The sequence below is a fragment of the Cervus elaphus genome, chromosome 8 (assembly GCF_910594005.1).
Source record: "Cervus elaphus chromosome 8, mCerEla1.1, whole genome shotgun sequence".
Classification (NCBI taxonomy): Eukaryota; Metazoa; Chordata; class Mammalia; order Artiodactyla; family Cervidae; genus Cervus; species Cervus elaphus.
The window spans coordinates 26,647,127-26,660,741 of record NC_057822.1 but is presented as its reverse complement, the minus strand read 5'-3'; the positions used below and the strand labels follow the sequence as shown (position 1 = coordinate 26,660,741).

Sequence of the window (13,615 nt, the reverse complement as noted above, 5' to 3'; positions counted from 1 at the left end):
GAATTTCTGGAGTTGGGATGAGGAAGGGGTTCTGATCAATGGAAAGTATTAATAACTACAGGTGAGAAACCACTTCTAATTAGCACATAGGTGACCTTTCTGGTCATTTTAATAAATCAGGCAACCAGGTGGGTGCTGTCTTTTGCTCTTCTGATGGCTTGATTTTTGTGGATTCTTAGTAGTGGATGGAAATAGAGAGCTGATCAAGATTATCCTACGTTTTTTTTCACTGTCAGGTTTTAGGGAATCATCTACATGAAACTTTTTTTCATTTTTTTTTTTTTAAGTTTTCATTTTGATATGACCATCACTCTCACTGTTGCTTAAAAAAAAATCCCCTTTTCCCCAGAGGGAAAAGATGAGGGCCACATCAAAAACTTGGATGTTTTTGGCTTTTCCAGTTATCACAGCATGAGGAACCATGAGCAGCAAAGTCTCCTGCGACACATGCTATGAAGTGATGGGGGAAGTCCTGGAACCAGCACAAGTGTCTGCAGTGTTTGGAGATGGTGGCGCTTCAGATCAGCCTGAAGGCCTATGACCCTCAGAAGGACAAACACTTCTTGGGCACCGTCAGGCTTCAGTCTACTCCCCGCCACAAATTCTCCATGGGTGTCCTGTGGGGCCAGCAGCATTGTGAAGAAGTCAAGGCTGTGGCTATCCCCCACATGGGTATTGAGGTATTGAGGAAACTCAAGAAGAATAAGGAACTGGTCAAGAAGCTGGCCAAGAAGTATGATGCCTTTTTGGCTTCAGAGTCTCTGATCAAGCAGATCCCATGAATCCTGGGCCCAGGCCTGAGCAAGTCTGGCAAGTTCCCTTCCTTGCTGACCCACAATGAGAACATCAGGGCCAAAGTTGATGAAGTGAAGTCCACCATCAGGTTCCAGATGAAGAAGGTGCCGTGTCTGGCAGTGACTGTTGGCCACCTGACGACGACAGATGATGAGGTTGTGTACCGTATCGTCTTAGCTCTCAACTTCCTGGTGTCCTTGCTCAAGGAAAATTGGCAGAATGTCAGGGCCTTGTGCCCTAAAAGCACCTGTACTAAGGCACAGCTTAATAAATCATACTCCACTATCAAAAAAAAAGGAAAACTTGGATGTTTTTGGATCAGTTGATGCTGAGGTTTTCATTCTCATCAATGTCCTACTCACACATTTTTGGGTTTCCCATCCTATAGCAGCTGGTTTGATTCATTTATTTATTTTAAAGTTCAATTTGTGATACAGTTAGAAGAGACTGTCAGCAAGGGAGAGTCAAATGGAAAGTTTATTTTTTTTTCTCCAGAGGGTAAATGGTGGACAAGTAGGGGACTGCTGGCATGGGGCTTATTGGATTTATTTGGTTTATTTTTTTCTAAAATCCTTCCCTCCAAGAGGACAAAGTTCTTCTTTTCTCTTTAAGTGCAAAGCCCAAAGTGAGAAAAATTTGAAATTTGATTAAAATTTTTTTTGATGTGGAACAGACTAAAGAAAACACTGAGGCTGACTGAATTTTCTTTAATTTAAATAGGAGAGAGATTGGAATTCCCACAAGAGGACTGATTGTTGAAATTCATATTTATTTTTTTTAAATCTGTCATTGGGGATATGCTGATTTTGAAGGATAAAACAGAGAGTTAGGAGCTCCAGAAATATGTGTGAGACTGGGCCATGAAAGGGTGAGACAGAGCTGAAGCCAGTGATAGCCGACAGCCCCACCAACAGAGTGAGACTGGCTTGTGAAGCCACCTGCAAATCCCCCGTCTCAACTATTGCCCTGTTAGGCTTTATATTTCCACCACTAGAAATATTTTATGATTTGAGTATGAGTTATACAAAGACAAAAAAGAAACAATAAGAGCCCCGAACCAAAAAACAATTAAGGAAAATTCTTGAGGTAAAAAATGCTTAGCAAACTGGAATAAACAAAGGAAACTGTTGTCTTTATTGTAGGATTTCTCTGGACCTATAATATTCTCATGTGCATTTTGAGTCTCCAAGAACAGCTATAGGATTAGCCATGTAAGAAGTCTTAACTTCAAATGAGAGGAAAATTTTACCCGTTTACCTCCCATCAACATCAACATTTTAGGAGGCTGACCTCAAAATTAAAAAAAAAAAAATGTTTTGAGGAAAGCATTGAAAAATTACTGTTAAAATGCAAATCATAACATAATATTTGAAAGCATTATTAACCAACTTAACTCCTCAGTTTAGTTTATCAAATTAACTGCAAGTGCCTTGTAAAACTCTTGTCGGAAGGAGATTGGACTGAATTAAAGCATGACAGGGGACAGAGGATATCAATAATCTAACCAGAAGGCCAGGAATACATAGCAGATTGACCAAAGTGACAATGTTTCTGAATTTTAAATAATTATCAGCTTCAATCTGTGTAGCAAACATCAGTCAAGGACCATGTAAGAGAAAAGAGACGTTCAATTTATTTAAACACAAGAATCATACAAATCAGATTCTAGCATTTCTATATTAATTTAAAACATAAAATAAATGATTGCCAGCAACAAATGGAAATGTTTACAGTTTTCTCTGGATGCAAATTTGTTTTTTGGTGTATGGAAAACTGACATTGAAACTCAAGGTTTAGCTGGTTTATGTTGACACTACCAGTGGCACCAAATCTATTTCTTTTCATTTCCTTTTCATTTTTTTAAAAAAAACTTTTTGTTTTTTGGCCGCGTAATGAGGCATGTGGGATCTTAGTCTCATGCCTCTTGAAGTGGAAGCATGGAGTCCTAACCACTGGACCACCAGGGAATTCTCTCCTTTCCTTTCTGTATGCTCACTTAAGTGAGATTTCCCTGTCTTTCCTCCAAGTGAATCTACCTGATTGGGTTCTGGCCAGTGCAATGTGGGCAGAAGTGGTAAACTCTGCCTCTAGTCTTGGTGTTTACAGAAAGTCTTGCTGATCCTCATTTTCTGAACTCTCCTATCTGCTACGTATGTGATACCAAGGCAACAAGAAGGCAGAGTCATGCGATGATAACAACATGGGTTCCTGAATCACCATCTGGAGGACAGTCACACAAGCATTCATACTGAATTTTGTATAGGTTATAATTAAAGTTTTATTTTGTTAGGTCACACGGGTTGCTAGAGTCGGACATGACTGAGCATGCAAGTACCCACTGAGATTTTGATTTTGTTTTGGTTAGCAAATTTCACCTTAATTGCCCTGGCCAACACAAATTCAGGGAATAAGAGCATGTTTACTTGTGAAAGCTGAATCTAGAAAGTTACTGGTCATAACTCATTCTTTTCATAGTGGCTGTACCAACATGTATTTTGTGCTGCTCCTGCCTCATCCCATGGAAATTGCTTTAAAGTCAGGTTATATAAGATTAGCTTTAAAGTGTTCCAGTTTTTTAATATCTTCCACTGGTATCCCTCTCTTCTCTCCCATCTGCTGCATTGACAGTGACCACCCTGAACTGAAGTGCTCCAATTCCACTGTGGTGTGTCTTGGGTCATATACAGCATATGTGGCTGTAGAAGTCACTTTCCCCAGCCATGAAGAGTAGAACTGCCCCACAGAGGATGCAGACCAAGCCCAGGCAGAGGACCCAACCAGGATCTGCTGACCTGGTAACCTTCCTCGTATTTACACACTTTGGCCCTTAACCCAGCGCAGCACAGCTGGCTGAAACAGTCCTCAAGACTTTAGGAACTCCTCCCAAGAGAGTTTCAGGAAAGTATGAACCAGTCAGAAAACAAAGATGAAATTGATGTAAACCTTGCTTAGGAATTAAATAAATTTTCTGGAACAGGAACTTCAACAAGCACGATAAGAATCAATCTCTAAACAGTCAGAGTGAAGAGGTTAAGGGATATTTGTAATGCAGATTTACATCTGGCGAAAGTCTCATTTGATAAAAATATATGTATTTGTTCAAGTCTGAGTGTGAATGACTCCTTTTGGGGAGTAAATACTATGGCTTTTACCCAGAGGAACTCATAAATCCATGTCCCTTTTTATAGCCAAAGACGAATTTCAATTGACAAGTCAGCTATTTTGAAGTCTGTAAGATGTAACCCTATAAACAGGGATAGATCTAGGTTTTGTGAGTCTGGAAGGCTATACAGTTTTTAAGACCTTCTTTCAAAAGTGAACACAATTTAGATATGGAGGCAAATATTTATTTAGAGTGGGAAATGAAATCACAGTGAGTTACACATTTTAGAGTTGACTGCCATAAAAGTCATGGTGTGATGCATGTGTGCTTAGTCATGTCTGACTCTTTGTGACCCCATGGGCTCCTCTGTCCTTGGAGTTTTCCAAGCAAGAAAACTGGAGCAGGTTGCTGTTTCCTTCTCTGGGGGATCTTCCTCACCCAGGTATCAAACTCTCATATCTGGTGTCTCCTGCAGTAGTAGGCAGATTCTTATCTGGTGAGCTACCAGATAAGCCCAGAGAAGTCACAGAATTCAGCAACATTATAGGTCTATTAGTAGACATGCTAGCATACCTCTATAGCACTTTTTCTTACATTTTTAGTTGCACACTCTGGTCATCTTGTTTTGTGATAATGTATGTAATATTTTCTCTATAGAAAATAAAAAGATAACTCAGTCTCTTTTTTAGCAATTTTAGTATTAATGGTTTAGAAGCTCCTTTGGCCTCACACTTTTTTTTAACTAGCTATTTTATGTGAATTATTAAGATCATTAAATTTAGGAAAAATTCTCTATCAATATTCCTTTCATACATGAGCTATTATGATTGAAAAAACTTTTTCATAGACTAAGTTCTGGCCCCCTGATTTTGAACCTTGCTTCTTGCCACTGCACACTGTCCACATTCTTCTGGTGCAAGTGTCATATCATGACACGACCTCTGGCCCTACACCTTTGTATCATGTTCTGGGTAAGTTAACACAGCAGATATTAGGAATATTCCTGAAAGCTGTTTCTGCATTGGGATGACTGGAATAATTTGAATACACATGGAAGTAATGGCAAACCAAATAAATATATTTCAACAAACCCTAACTACATATATCTTGTAAGTCAACATCCTTTGAACTACACATTAAAAATGCCATGACTAGTATTACCTATTGACTCTAGTGAGCCAGGCTGCCACACTCGATGCTGCGCCTCAGGGGACCCTGCACTTTTGAGTTCCTTCCTCCAAATTGCCCAATTTCTCTTAAGACTGGCTGGGACTGGCAGTGTCAAATGGATGGTATCCATGGGTCATATGGGTCATCTGTATGGACCTTGACCCTCCTTTAAACTATTGGGATGCTCTCTCACCTTCTACCTCATGTATGGGGTTGATTAGATGCCCTAATGATCTATAAGCCTCAGATTTAGAGTGTCTTTGTGGGTGAATTATACACATTAATAAGTGCAGCGTTTCCTTCATGAAAACTTGTGAAACTGGGCCACCAAAATAGTGCTAAAAGACTGATTTGAGGTGACTTTCACTCATGTCTGAAGAGTCTGGCACTCTGAGCTGCTGACAGTCCACTCTCAACCCTTAAACTTCAGCTATGGAGGTAGATCTATATATTGGCTCTCACCAGAGCTTGTTATAGCTGTCCTAAATGTATCTCACATAGGCCCTTGACTTTTCTAATATATTTTAATAAAACTGTTTATATACATAGAGGCCCAACAGAAAAAAATTTTGTCTGGGTCCCTGCATATCCAGTAAGAAGGCATGCTTATGGCCACTCCTGCACAACCTAACAACAACAAAAAAAAAGCAAAATGTGAAAGAGGGGAAGTTTGATGGAATGAGATGACAGTCTAGGCTGATTGAGGAAATAATTTTTTTGGTTTATTTTATAAAAACATATGGCCATTGAATATCATGTGGTGTGTGGAGCCCATGCAAGTGAGGGGCTTGGATTAGTAAATAAATCTACTTCTGCTAATGGACTTGATTTTGCAAAATGGTGGTATTCTTCTAAACTGTTAATGATACCTCATAAAGACAATGAGTTTAGAGTTTATTTAAAGCTTAAATAATTTAAAGAATTGTTGCTTTTGCATAATCCTCTCTGCTGCATCCTATTCCAAACCCTGCAGAAAGTGGCTTTTTTTTTCCCCCATACAACTGACCCTAATAGCAAATACAGTGGAATTTGATTAATTCATCTTATATGTCCATAATTAATGTAAAACGGCCTACACTCTCTCAACTCATTTCTCAGAAAATATCTAATAATGAAGTTCAAATGCAGTTTAATATGACCTAAATTTAAGAAATATATTGGCTGGAGAATTACTTTGAAAAGTTAGAAGTGCTATGCAAATGTAAAGTATCCTCATTAGTACTACTATTATTAGTGAAGTATCTATAAGCTAACATTCAGTTATTTTCTGCATTACAAAATTTAAAAGTAAAATAGTCTCTTGACATCTATCTCTCTGGGCTCCTTGAGAGACCATATTGGCCTTATTATCTTTAGTGTCTCTTGCATCTAACTGTGTTCTAGTACTTAGTGGGCACTTATAAGTATTTGTTGAATAAATGAATAAATAATTTCCAGTTGTATGTTTAGTTTTATGCTTACTTTCTTTTTTTCAGATTTTATGTTATAAATAAGCAGTTCTTTAAATACTAAATTTTACTCATACAAAGTATCTTTAAGGATAAATTTCCAGAGGTTAAATTTTGAGATCATAGACTTCATACATTTTTTTAAAGCTTTTGATACACATTTCCAAATGGCCTTCCAGGAATGTTTGTTCATTTAACAAGTATTTATTAAGAACTGATTAAGGTCCAGAAACTGTTATAAGTGTTGGGGATACAATAATAAATAAGACATCCAGTCCTCATTGAGCTTATAGATTAATCAAGAAGACAGATGATAAAAGGTAACTGAATAAATAAATAAATATATGATATAATTTCAAATAGTGATGAGAGCTATGAAGAAAAATAGAGGCACGAGGGTTTGGCAAATTTTTGTTACTATTTTCAAACACTCACTTAATTTTTCAGTTTACTGGAGTGACTATGAGAAAGGAGATGAGAAGAGGGAAATGCTGGAGAAAGGGAAAATACTTGTAAAGTAAGGGGTTGACATATACTATCTTTAAATTGAGGGCTAATTCCTAGGGGACCCAAAACAATTCTAAGGCCAGCCAGTCAACTGGGGGCCTGTGGTCTCAAGCAATAAATGAAATTTTGCCCAAGTATTTTTCACAGTTGGGTGCTATAGGTCAATGACACCTCATGTGGTTATTTTTCAGCAGCCTAAAATATAACTGGACTAGATATACTCAGTCATGTGGGCCCATCACCTGTGAAGTAAGGACTATGATGCTAAGTAGTGAGATTGATAATAGCTTCGACATCAAATATATCACCTACTCCACCACTCAGAAGCAACTGACCTGCTAGAATGGTATAATGACCAACTGAAAATTAAATTAATTTTTCAGTGAGGAGACAACACTCTGGGGTTCTATCTCATAGGGTAAAATCAGTGATGAGTATATGGTGCTGTTTGTCCCCAAGGCAAAATGCATGGGTCATAAATCAAGGATAGAAGCAGGAATAGTTCTTCAATCTTTTTTTTTTTTTTTTGATAAACTTCTTGCAGAATTTTTACTTTTTGTTTCCAGAATGTTGAGGTCTGCAGTCTTGATGGCCTTGGTCCTCAAGGGAGACTTCCACAAGGGGATATGTTGGTTTTGCTGAATTGGAAGGTAAGATTGGTCATTTTGGTGAAAAAAATGGGGTATCCTATTGGCTGGGGAAATTGATCCCAACTACCAAGGGAAATTGAGTTGCTTCTATATGATGGAGGCAGGGAACAACAGCCTCGAGTCCAAAGTCTTGGGCACTTTTAGTGTTTCCATGTCCTCTAGTAAAAGTCAAGGGAAAAACCATAGCAACCAAAACAAAAGTGAGACCGCTGAGAATCAGGCCCTCTCTAGGAAGGAGGGTCTGGGTCACTCTACCAACTAAAGAACCCCAACCACCTGTGGTGCTGGCTAAGGGCAAAGAAATGGAGAAGGGGTAATAAAAGGAGGAAGTAAGAGTAAAGTGAGTGTTTGAAAACAGTAACATAAACTTACCAAACTCTCCTTTATTTTCCTTCATAGCTTTCATTACTACCTGAAATTATATATTTATTTGGTTACCTTTTATCATCTATCTTCTTGATTAATTTATAAGCTCCATGAGGACTGGATGTCTTATTCTATTACTGTATTTCCAATACCCATATAATCTTGTGATCAATTTCAAATGAGGAAATGAGGACTGTAGTATATCTTCCAGATTCTTGGGAACTGTCCTGTTTTCTCTGAGAGAGCCTCTCCTCTTTCAAGCTTCTAACTCCTTCTAATCGACCTCTTCCCTTTTTACCCAAACCTGGGGGTGGTAGCTGCTCCCTCTCTGGTTTCTTAGTCTTCAAGAATTATTTTAGCATCATAATTCACTATGTTAAATCATCCTTTGTGAAAAACCTGATGTGATTTCTGTTTTCCACATGGGATCCTGACTGTTATGTAAGCTGTACATCTCATCCATGGCCATGTGGTTTGCTTGGCCTCCCATGGGTAGGTATATTTCTCTGTCTGTCCATATGATTTGTGTTGGTCAATGGAGTGTGATTAGATGTGATATGTGCCACATCTGATAAGTCAGATACTTTTCAAATACTACACTTTTAATTTTGAGATGGGTGGAGGTTTATATGCAGTTGTAAGAAATAAAGCAGAGTGACCCCATGGCCTTTTTATCATTTCCCCCCAATAGTAACATCTTGTAAAATATCATATAATACACAACCAAGACATTGACATTGATAAAATCGAGCATTCTTACTCAGATTTCCCTAGCTTGGGGCAGAAAGTTTTACAATGATCATGAGTTTTAGCTATTCTCCCCCTCCGTCATGTGAACAAGACGGTGGACCATATCCACAGATCTGAGCAAAGACACAGCTACTCTGCAGCCAGCCAGGGACATACATCCATATGAGCAAGAGAAATCTTTAGTTGTTAAGAACTGAGAATTTGAGGTTTGTGTTATCTTAGCCTGACTGCTTAGTAAAGAGAGAGATGAAAGAGGGGGATTCATTCTAGATAGAAGGGTTAGAAGGGACATTTGAGCAGGGACCTGCCTGGAGTAAGGATGCCACTCAGGGAAATGGCTTGGGATGATCATTCACACTGAGGTGGCAGCAGGTATGAAACCCTTCCGTGGAATAAGTACATGTATCAGAGAAAGAACAGAGCGAGCATGATGGGCAGAGGATGCCATGAGTGAGGATAAGGATGGGCAGAGAAACAGAGGGGCTGATATCATCTAGTCCATGGTCAAAGAATGGATTTTATTTTCAATGCCCTTTTGATAATAATTTTCAGAGCTTCATATTAATATCATGGATAGTTCTATTAAGGATGTCTTCCTCACACAAAGTTGAAATCTGCCTCTTAGCCACATCTTCCCTTTTACACTATTTCTGTCTTTTGTTTTTTGTAGAAACTGCCTTCTCCTGTGACCGGCCTCACATATTTGAGAATGGCAATGATGCCTTCCCAAGTCTCTTTACTTGAGTTAAACAGTTCTGTTTAGTTAAATTAGGTAACTTTGTGTTTCACATAGTTTTTTTTTAAGAGAACATTTTAGACTTAATTCTGTTCATTGGTTATTCAGATAATAATTATTTTTGTGATTCATAAGGTGAGAATATCTAGAATCTTAGAGATACCACATGTACTTGTGGGAGTATATCATTTATGTATGCTGTCTCATTCACTACATTATTCGGAAGATATGTCTCCAAGACTGGTATTTGTCAGTGGTTGTTTGACTGACTTAACATGAATTTCCCATTTAACGAAGGAATGGAAGGGAGAAAAGTGTTATAAGCCAAAGAAAGCAGTCCTCTAAAATAGTGTTAGCTACCCACACATTAATGTGTATACAAAACACTTGGGGATCTTGTTAAAATTCAGATTCTTAATTGGTAGGTCTGGGGCAGGACCCCAGATACTAGATTTTAGTGGATGCTGCTACTGTGTGGACCATTCTTCTGAGCAGCAAGGTTCTAAAGAACTCACCTGAGTAGAGAATTACTCTACGTGCCAAGGCAGGTGTAGTCACACCAGTCCATTGGCTGTGTAATATAAGCAGAGCTCTTTGATCATTTCCGGGTGTTCTCAGATGCCAGCAGAACCATATAGGGCACGTCAGAAATATCTTTAAGCCATTTCTAGACTAATACTTCAAGGACAGAGACTTTAAAGAAAGTGATTGGTTCTCAAATTGCTGTTGCTCAATATCCTGTGTAACTGAATGAGTGTTTCCATGGGACAGTGATGCGACTGATGGTAAGAGGCCTGTAGACATAGTTATAGAATATAGTGTATCTTTAATGGCAAAGGATAAGGAAACTGAAGCTTGCTACAAAAGCGGGAGACAATAAGGTATGTTCCCAGATGAAGGCATCTCAGGTCTCTTAGTCTCCATAGGAAAATAGATCAGCTGCTGATACCACCTGCATGGAGTTAGAGTTCTTGCATTGGTGACAACCTCCCACTTTCCATTGCTGGAATGCAGGTGTATTCTCATGTACTTTGCTAATGGTATTGAGACAGTCTACCTGTGTGCCAGCTCATGGTACAAGCACACCCTGAGAACCTTTCTGAGGGTCCTCTGTAAGACCAACCAAATCAAAGATCAGTTTCTCAGATGTGGCATCTCTCAGCACTTACACATTAGATCTGCCCAAGGTTCATTCCTGCACTTAACATGAGGAAAAATACAGGTAGATCATAGGATATGGTGAAAAATATCTTCCCCTAAGATAGCAAAAGACAGCAAAGTCAGTGTCTTGTTTCCCCTTTATTCCCTTATAAACAACCAATATGGCAACTGCTGTAAATTAATTATGATTTACCAGAAAAATTCTGGTATATAGAAATATTTCCCTAGGAATGGTTTTCCTCAGAGAAATGTTAATAACATTGAAATAATTCATAAGGTCATAGATTGCCAGAACTAGAAGTTAACTTAGAGATGTTCTAATTCATAAAGTTTATGAGGAAATCATTATGGCTTATAACTATTCAGAAGAAACAATATAAAAATTGGTCTCTCTGTAGGCTTCACCTGCAGCCATTTCTAAGCCAAAGAATGCTCAAACTACCGCACAGTTGCACTCATCTCACATGCTAGTAAAGTAATGCTCAAAATTTTCCAAGCCAGGCTTCAACAATACATGAACTGTGAACTTCCAGATGTTCAAGCTGGTTTTAGAAAAGGCAGAGGAACCAGAGATCAAATTGCCAACATCTGCTGGATCATCAAAAAAGTAAGAAAGTTCCAGAAAAACATCTACTTCTGCTTTATTGACTATGCCAAAGCCTTTGACTGTGTGGATCACAACAAACTATGGAAAATTCTGAAGGAGATGGGAATACCAGACCACCTGACCTGCTACTTGAGAAACCTGTATGCAGTTCGGGAATCAACAGTTAGAATTGGACATGGAACAACAGATTGGTTCCAAATAGGAAAAGGAGTACGTCAAGGCTGTATATTGTCACCCTGCTTATTTAACTTATATGCAGAGTACATCATGAGAAATGCTGGGCTAGAGGAAGCACAAGCTGGAATTAAGAAAGCTGGGAGAAATATCAATAACCTCAGATATGCAGATGACACCACCCTTGTGGCAGAAAGTGAAGAACTAAAGAGCCTCTTGATGAAAGTGAAAGAGGAGACTGAAAATGTTGGCTTAAAGCTCAACATTCAGAAAACTAAGATCACGGCATCTGGTCCCATCACTTCATGGCAAATAGATGGGGAAACAGTGGAAACAATGGCTGACTTTATTTTTCTGGGCTCCAGAATCACTGCAGATGGTGATTGCAGCCATGAAATTAAAAGACACTCCTTGGAAGGAAAGTTATGACCAACCTAGACAGCATATTAAAAAGCAGAGACATTACTTTACCAACAAAGGTCCATCTATTCAAGGCTATGGTTTTTCCAGTGGTCATGTATGGATGTTAGAGTTGGACTATAAAGAAAGCTGAGCACTGAAGAATTTATGCTTTTGAAGTGTGGTGTTGGAGAAGACTCTTGAGAGTCCCTTGGACTGCAAGGAGATCCAACCAGCCCATCCTAAAGGAGATCAGTCCTGGGTGTTCATTGGAAGGACTGATGTTGAAGCTGCAACTCCAATACTTTGTCCACCTGATGAGAAGAGCTGACTCATTTGAAAAGACCCTGATGCTGGGAAAGATTGAAGGCAGGAGAAGAAGGGGACAACAGTGGATGAGATGGTTGGATGGCATCACCAACTCAGTGGACATGGGTTGGGTGGACTCCAGAAGTTGGTGATGGACAGGGAGTCCTAGCGTGCTGCAGTCCATGGGGTTGCAAAGAGTCACACATGACTGAGCGACTGAACTGAACTGAACTGAAGCCAACAAACTGTAGTGAACTAACTGACTAACTCTTGAAATATTTTTTCCATGCCAGATCACTCTCAGTTTTGGTCTAGAATTGGATATGAGTCCTAAGTTGGCCTGGTTAGCCTGGACTGGAGGACAGTATTATAATGAGTATTGAAAGCCAGGTTTTATGCCTCTTCTCTTTTTCCAAATACAAACAAGGACAACCTGTGTCCACAAAGGAACCTTCTTATGGTGAAACCAACAATGCGTATGGCAGAACAGATAGATCAAATGAACTTAGGTCCTTTTGAATTAAAAACATTGATCACTGATTATAGTACCCTTAGCAATCATTCTGCTCTTGAACTTCCAATATTTTTCTCCATTATTTAAGCGAAGTTGTAGTTAAGTTTTCAGAAACTATAGGGGTTATAGGAAGGCCTCTGGAACTAGACTCAGTTCAATTTATTCGCTCACGTGTATTTGACTCTTTGCGACCTCATGGACTGCAGCACACCAGGCTTCCCTGTCCATCACCAACTCCTGGAGCTTGCTCAAACTCATGTCCATTGAGTTGGTGATGCCATCCAACCATCTTTCGTCCTCTGTTGTCCCTTCTTCTCCTGCCTTCGTTCTTCCCCAGCATCAGGGTCTTTTCCAATGAGTCAGTTCTTTGCATCCAGTGGCCAAAGTATCGGAGTTTCAGTTTCAGCATCAGTCTGTCCAAAGAATATTCAGGACTGATTTCCTTTAGGATGGACTGGTTGGATCTCCTTGCAGTCCAAGGGACTCTCAAGAGTCTTCTTCAAAACTGCAGCTCAAAAGCATCAATTCTTCAGTGCTCAGCTTTCTTTATGGTCGAACACTCACATCCATACACGACTACTAGAAAAACCATAGCTTTGACTAGACAGACCTTTGTCAGTAAAGTGATGTCTCTCCTTTTTAATATGCTGTCTACATTTGTCATAGCTTTTCTTCCAAGGAGTAAACATCTTTTAATTTCATGGCTGCACTCTCCATCTGCAGTGATTTTGGAGCCCAAGGAAATAAAGTTTGTCACTGTTTCCATTGTTTCCCCATCTATTTGTCATGAAGTGATGGAACCAGATGCCGTGATTTTAATTTTTTGAATGTTGAGTTTCAAGCCAGCTTTCTCACTCTCCTCTTCCATTTTCATCAAGAGGCTCTTGATAAGGGTAGTGTCATCTGCGTATCTGAGGTTATTGAAT

General features: G+C 39.1%; 1 pseudogene; it reads left to right on the top strand.

Moving 5' to 3' along the window:
- Positions 1–421: 421 nt before the first annotated feature.
- The window catches only part of LOC122698195, a 34,685-nt pseudogene continuing 21,491 nt past the window's right edge, over positions 422–13,615 (top strand).